Consider the following 7,592-nt stretch of genomic DNA (forward strand, 5'->3'; position numbering starts at 1 on the left):
TGTTAAAAGATGATGATGTCACTCTGAGAACTAAGGTGCACCTGACCCAAGCCATGGTGTTTTCAATCGCCTCATATGCATGCAAAAGCTGGACAATGAATAAGGAAGACTGAAGTAGAATTGATGCCTTTGAATTATGGTGTTGGAGAAGAATACTGAAAATACCATGGACTGCCAAAAGAATGAACAAATGTCTTGGAAGAAGTACAGCCAGAAGGCTATACAGCGAGGATGGCAAGACTTCATCTCACATACTTTGGACGTGTTATCAGGAAGGATCAGTGCCTGGAGAAGGACATGATGCTTGTGCTTGGTTAAGGAGAGGGTCAGCGAAAAAGAGGAAGACCCTCAGTGGGATGGACTGGCACAGTGGCCGCAACAATGGGCTCAAACATAGCAACGATTGTGAGGATGGCATAGGACTGGGCAGCGTTTCATTCTGTTGTATATAGGGTCGCTATGAGTCAGAACCAACCTGACGGCACCTAGCAACAACAAGAAGAGATCTCAAATATAAGATGATACATAAAATCCTGCAACCTCCCAGGCTTCTTGAGCAGCTCTCCGTTAAATAGCAAGAATGATACCCACAATACAGGCACACGCAAAAGTATTTCCTAGGAGGGAAAAGGGGATATGGGAAGAAGCCAAAGCTTCTTGGAATTTTTTAATGTTCTCTAAAGTTCCAAGTTTAAAAAAAAAAAAAGGCACCATAGCTTGTGTGGCCCTGGTATGAGTCAATGGGTCAAACCCACAGCTTCTCTGGATACTCAAGAAATTAGCGAGAGAGGGCAAGGAAGTGCACGATATGGAGGGGAGAAACGACTAGACAAGAGCCAGCCGGCCACAGCAAACCCCATCTGGAGGAGACATTTAGAAACTGGGACAGACCCCAAATCAGTAAGCGGACGGGGCTGTGGACAGCGAGCATAACGGCTGCTAATGAAAACTAAAGCGTGGGTAACCCAGCCCCGGGAATGGAGCAGCTCTTCGGCGTCTCTCTGGCTGAGGAAAGGGTCACCTATCCCAAGGCTAGAAAAGCCAAGTCTGAACAGGTTCTCACTGCAGGCTGTCCCTGATGTCACAGCCGGTGTAAATAAACTGTATTGCTGGGGATTCCCCAAACGCTTGGAGAAACAGTTCTCGTAGCTCACCTGGTCAAGCCCCAGGGACAGTCCCAACAGGAAAACTACTCCTGACAGAATATTCCAAGAGCTGGGAACTGCACTTCCCATTAGCTCCGATGGAGGCTGTGCTAATAAATTCCACAGCTCTGGGCTGCACAGGCGCAATTCAGTAATGTAGCTGTAACTGAGTGATGTCAACTCAATGTAATTTGTAATGTTTATCTAACAAATTATCTCATGGGGGGGCGGGGGGGATATCTGTGATTCCTTGTGATAAGTTGCTTTAAAAGGCTAATGATAAAGATCTTTAATTGATAGAAATGTTAATAGTAGCATGGGCTAAGAGTTCTCTTAGCTGATTCTTTACATGCGGTTAGACTTTTAAGCACAACAAGCTTTAATTTTCAAAGGACAAATGTTTTGGATTTGTGACTCGCGGTCCACAGGTATTTCTGTATTTCATCACTATGATTACTCTCCCAGAGAGGCTCTCTATAAACCCAGTACTTTAGCCAACGCTTTCTCTGCACAGTTCCCCAAGTTTGACCTCCACATTGTGGCCTCTGTTCCTATGATAAGGCTGCGCTCGGCGTCTGGGCTGCCTGCTCCTCCCCTGCCATGTTCCCTACAACGGCCTGCAGATGCTGCCTAGTCGCACAGCAAAGTCGGCTGGCCACCCACGGGGCACAACTTCGTGTGCTTTATGAGGTCCCAGGTGTACGCATGGCATTGTGCCATTTGACACTTCTCGCTGTGGCTGAGGTTTTCTAAAGGCAGGGCGTGGAGGAGGTGGGGTGCCCTGCTGCAGGCCTCCAGGGGGGGATCAGAGGTGTTGGGCTGGCCAGAACTATAGTCAGAATTAATCTCTGGAACTCCATACTCCTAGAACATTCTGGGGTCCCTGGGTGGCATAAATCATTAAGCACTCGGCTACTGAAAGGTCAGTGGTTCAAATTCACCCAGAGGCACTTTGGAAGAAAGTCCTGGTGATCTACTTCTAAAAGATCAAAGCCATTGAAAACCCTACGGAGTGTAGTTCCACTCTGAAACGCATGGCGTCTCCATGAGTATAAATCAACTCAATGGCCGCTGGTTTGGCTATGGATTTCTATTACAGAATTCCACTTCCGGTCCCCCTGCATGCGCTACTCCCCTGCTACCACCCCTGTGAAGACCCACTAATCCTTGGGGTTTCAGTTCAATGTTCGGCCTCAAAGAGAAGCTTCCACCCTCAGATTAGGGCACATGACACTTGCATTTTCATACGACCGCACTAACCACCGTTGTCATCTGCATTCTTTGTGTCTCTCTCTTTGTTAGGTTACAGGCAGGGCCTCTGTCAAGTTTCTCTTCAACCCAGTAGCAAGCACACAGGACTCCATATCTGACGGAAGAATACATGAGTGGATGGATGAGTGAAAAAACATTATCTCTGCCTTTCTCTCCTTCTGTCTTCTCCACCAGATTGTGAATCAAAGGTAACACATTCCTCACTGTTGTCGTTTGTTGTTAGGTGCTGTCAGGTCGGTTCCGACTCATAGTGACCCACGAACAACAAAACGAAACACTGCCTGGTCCTACACTGTCCTCACAAATGTTGCTATGTTTGAGCCCATTGTTTCAGCCATTGCATCAATCCATCTTGTTGAAGGTCTTCCTCTTTTTCGCTGACCCTCTACTTTACCAAGCATGATATAGCTACCATAGTATCTAACTAGGGTCTTACACATAATGGAGCTTAGCAAAACCCAGTCAAACTAAACTGAATTTTTTCTATTGTAGTAATAACATCAGGTGTGCCACAGAGAATTTAGTCCCCAAAGTTTATACTACCTACTATCCATTGACCCTCATGAAGCTCCTACCACGTGCCTTCAAGGCTGCAGGACACTGTGGAAACAGAAGTGAATGATATTTAGAACCGAGTACTCTACAGGTTCAGGAAAGTGATTGCTATTTATAGCGATGTTTCTGCATTCGGGTCCGATCCTGTGAGAATTATAGAGGCCACTCAGTCACAGACACTGCCCTCAAGGAGGTCAGGGTGTTCTGGGGGGATAAAAATGAAGAAAACAGTATCAGGAGGGAAAACTTGGGTTCCAGCAAAAACTCTAGGTGTTCCAGTGAAGGATGGGGCAGACCGGCTTAAGTGGGACTGGTTTCTCAAATGATTCTTACCGATATGGAGACTGGGATTGGAGACACACACACACAAAAAAAAAAAAAAAAACCCAAAGAGTTAGAGAGCAATGTCACTGATTCCTTGGTTCAACAGATCTTTATTGAGCACCTACTGTGTTCCAGGCACTATCTGAGGCATTAGGAATACAGTGGCAAGTAAACCAAAGTGAGTTCTCTGATGGAGCTTACATTCTAATGGGGAAGACACATACAACCAGACAAACGACAAGGTCAAATGATGGTGAGCACTCTGAAGGGAGGCGGGCAGAGGAAGGGGCAGAGCTGAGGGGCGTGCTCTAGGGGGCGGTCAGGGAAGGCCTTCCCAAGGCAATGACACTGAACAAAGACCTGAATGACGTGAGGGAGTGAGCCATGCACTTGTGGAAGGGGAGACAATTCCCCTCAAAGGGAGCAGCATTCCTGTCCGTAGAGGAGACAGCACAGGAAGACATTTTTTCCAACTAGGGTCTTTGGACATGTTCTCAGGGGTCTGAGAGTTCTTGGTGAGAATTAAAAAACAAAACATAAAATATATATATTTTTTAAATTTAGATAACACTCGTTTAGAATGTTCCAGATGTATCAGCTAGCTACATAACACCTAAAATAGGGGCGCTAGCGCAAAATTGCTGAGCCTGAGTTAGCATCTGTGGTTATAATTGTGGTGATATCAGGTAGCACTAGTTTAATTGTCAGAAAATAATAGAGGCTGACTTACTGCTGAAATAATGTGTGGCCTAAGAGTTCAGACTGGAGATACCAAAGAATTGTCTTGATGTAGAAGCTGAAAGTGTTAGGGAACTGAGTCATCACACGATGCTGGCTAATACAAGCATGACAAGCTATGTACAACTACTGACATTACAGACATCCCATGTTGATATTTCCAGAGATGCTTCTGTTTAAACAAAACAACATAATCCATTATGTTAAATTAATGTTGCTAATTTGATTTGCTTTTGTCATTGTGATGGCATTTAATTTGTAAATGTGTTGATCTCATATTTGTGTAAGAACTATACACATAGAGGTTTATACCTTTGTGTAAATTATAGAAGTGTAGAAGTTTGACATTGTTACATATTTAAGTAACCCAATAATAAAAAAATATTAAGTCAACATTGGGGTTTCATAAGAATTTTTAATGGCATTCATACATTAACTCAAGTTTGACAACAGTGAAAGATGGTGTTAAGAACAATCTGTCTCTTAAAAAAAGAATCTGTCTCTCAGAACCACCACCAGGTAGTAGCTCTTGGTGGTTTCCAAGGGATCCAAGTAAGTACATGAAAGAAAGGAGGTGAATATGTTTGATAGGAAAAAAATATCACAAATCGGATATACCTCACGACTGTAACTTTTCTTCTCTGTACACCAAGGAGCACAAAGGCCATAATTTATGTAGCATATAGGTTAAGACTCCTTCATTCAGAACATCTAGCCCATTAGAACATTGAACGTGGAAAAGTATGTTGGGGGAAGAGAGAGAGAGTGAAGAGGCTATAATTAAAGGTTCACTGCTCTCCAGCGGCAGCAGATTAATCCCAGAGCCAGAAGAAGAGTCAAGGGTCACTAAAAACGCAAAATAAATCCAGCTAAACATATTTCACCTGCAAGGGAAAGTTCGTCGCACCACACAAGGCTGTTTTGTGCCAAGAAAAGTGATCGAGAGCTAAGACAACTGTGTGGCAAGCTCCTTGGGTCACAGAGCCTTGTAACCTTAGTAGCTGAGAGCTGGCACCTGAAATCAGGTTGACTGGAGTTCAAACATCACGTGCAGCAGAGAGCAGCTCTGAGACCTGCCCAGGTTCTTTAACACCGCAGAAAAAATAAAGATAAAAATAATATCCACCTTATAAGGTTGTTGAAAGGATTTGATGAGATAATCCACACAGACCACTTAGAATGCTGCCTGGCACATAGAAAGTGCTCCATAAATGTGAGCCATGATTTTTATGATAATCTAGGTCTGTGATTCTGTAAGCACACGTCTCCAGCGATGACTCAGTAGGCTGCTTTACTCAACTGTACAGCCTAGGAACAATGCTTCCATATTTTACATATGCCACAATGGTTGCAGATGATTAATCATATCCTCATATGTAAGGTAGATTTAAGATTATCCTTAAAATAACATGGTTCTCACTTTCTCCCCTCCCCCACAAAGTTCCTAAGGTGGAAAGATATGGGTGGGTCTACAGAAAGAGCAAAACCCAACAACCTCTATTATTAGCGGCTGTCGAGTCAGCTCCGACCCATGGCGACTCTATACACACAGAAGGAATCACTGCCCAGCCCTGTACCATCTTCACAATCTTGGTATGCTCAAGTCCATTATTTCAGCCACTAAGTATTTTGAGTGTCCCCAACCTAAGGGGCTCATCTTCCAGCACTATATCAGACAATATTCAGTTGTGATCCATAGGGCTTCCATTCGCTAATTTTCAGAAGTAGATCACCAGGTCTTTCTTGCTAGTTTCCTAGTCTGGTAGCGTTGCTGCAATCTGTCCACCATGGGCGACTCTACCGGTATTTGAAATACTGTTGGCATAGCTTCCATGCACAACAACACGCAAGCCACCACAGTAAGACAGACTGACAGCGGGTAGTGGCCTTACGGAATAGGTATCATTATTATCCTTCTTGTTCAGATAAACAACCAAGGTCCTGAGAAGAGAGTGGACTTGTTCAAGGACATAGAGCTCATAAATGATGCAGCCAGGATTTGAATCCAGGCAGCCTGGTTCCAGAATCCACGTTCTTAATCACCATACGACATTCTTCCTCTAGGCACATGTCTGTTCTCTGAGTTCAGTAAAGAGAAATATGGGAACTGCTGGTCACAGGGACATAACTGCCTATTCATCTGGATTCTCCGAGGTCTAGCCCTCGAAAGCTTGGGGGTCTCATTCCCCAGCTAAGCATTTCTCTAAGTTACAATTTATTGTCATGCTGTTAGCTAATACAGAGTCAATTTAAAAAAAAAAAGCATCCAATTGAATAGTACTGCAGTAACTTTTGTGAATGAAACTGAATTTGAAAATACCGTATAACATTTTACACAATGTCATATCGACCACAGCTAACTAAATCAATTCATACTTGATGTTACTTCCAAAAAAAGAGGATGCTTTGCATTTGTAAGAAAATGAAAATCATTTAATTCAACATGGTTTTTTCTTTTCTCTCTTTTTGGTCAGGAAGTACTGAGACAAAATGAATACATATGCACAGACAAGAACATCAGTTAATTTTGGGTGCCTGGTTACACCACTTCCTGGGCTTGCTTTCTTTAAGATGGTCTTTGTTGTAGTTTATCCTTTTCTCAACTTACCCTATTTTCTGAGTAATATGTTCATGTGTAAACGGCCACACATTCTCTTTGAAGTAGAAGGAAACAGGGACCCTAAATGTTTCAAGGAAACTTTGGGTCTCCTAAACCTACTTCAAATGAAACCACGGATGATTGTCCCTTGGAAGCATCTAGAAACTGGCCATCAGAGCACTGGAAGCAGGAATAACTGTGCAGCTTTCTACTATCGCTGGACAGGCCCCTGCCAGACACCTTAATGAGCTGCAGTGGAGACAGTTAAGCAGAAGACATAGCCATGGCCCAGAAAAGCCAGCGGCAGCGGGGAAGCTGCCTTAAGCTGGAGCTGTTCCCAGCAGCAACCTGCTCCTACAGATGACCCCATCATTTGTGTGCACTCCTCATTAGGAACCACATTATGGGCCATCATATTTTCTCCGGCTGCAAGCAAAGGTGGCACCCTGGAATTGCCCGGTGGCCCAGAAGCATGACTGATGCCTAGAACTCCAGCTTCTTGTTTGATTCTTGGCCTTCAGAATACATGAACCTGCTCTGAAAGACACACCACTGTCACAGATGCATGGCGACATATAAAGCTCCAGATGGAAGCTCATCAATGTCAATCAGTCACTGTTCTTACAGCACGGCTGGCTTTTCATCTAAGCAACAACAGAGGATGATTTTGGCCCTCAGTTCTTTAGCTCCGTTAAGCCTCAGGCCTGGAGGTCAAGATATCCTGGTTTCCTAAGCATTGTCTGCCAGATGCTTGTTTTGGCACCACTCCTGCCAGTTCATTTTAGGCACTTCTTTTGATACATTCATCCTTAAACATGTTTTTCCATTTCCATGTGACTATTTCACTATTCTTCAGAATGTTCCAGTTCTTCAGCAAACTATACATTATTGTCACATCCCATAGAGATAAAATCTGGATCAAATACAGGACTTGTTGTCGGGGGAGAAAAAGATAAGGC

This window comes from Trichechus manatus, unplaced genomic scaffold (assembly GCF_000243295.1).
Source record: "Trichechus manatus latirostris isolate Lorelei unplaced genomic scaffold, TriManLat1.0 scaffold00001, whole genome shotgun sequence".
Taxonomy (NCBI): Eukaryota; Metazoa; Chordata; class Mammalia; order Sirenia; family Trichechidae; genus Trichechus; species Trichechus manatus.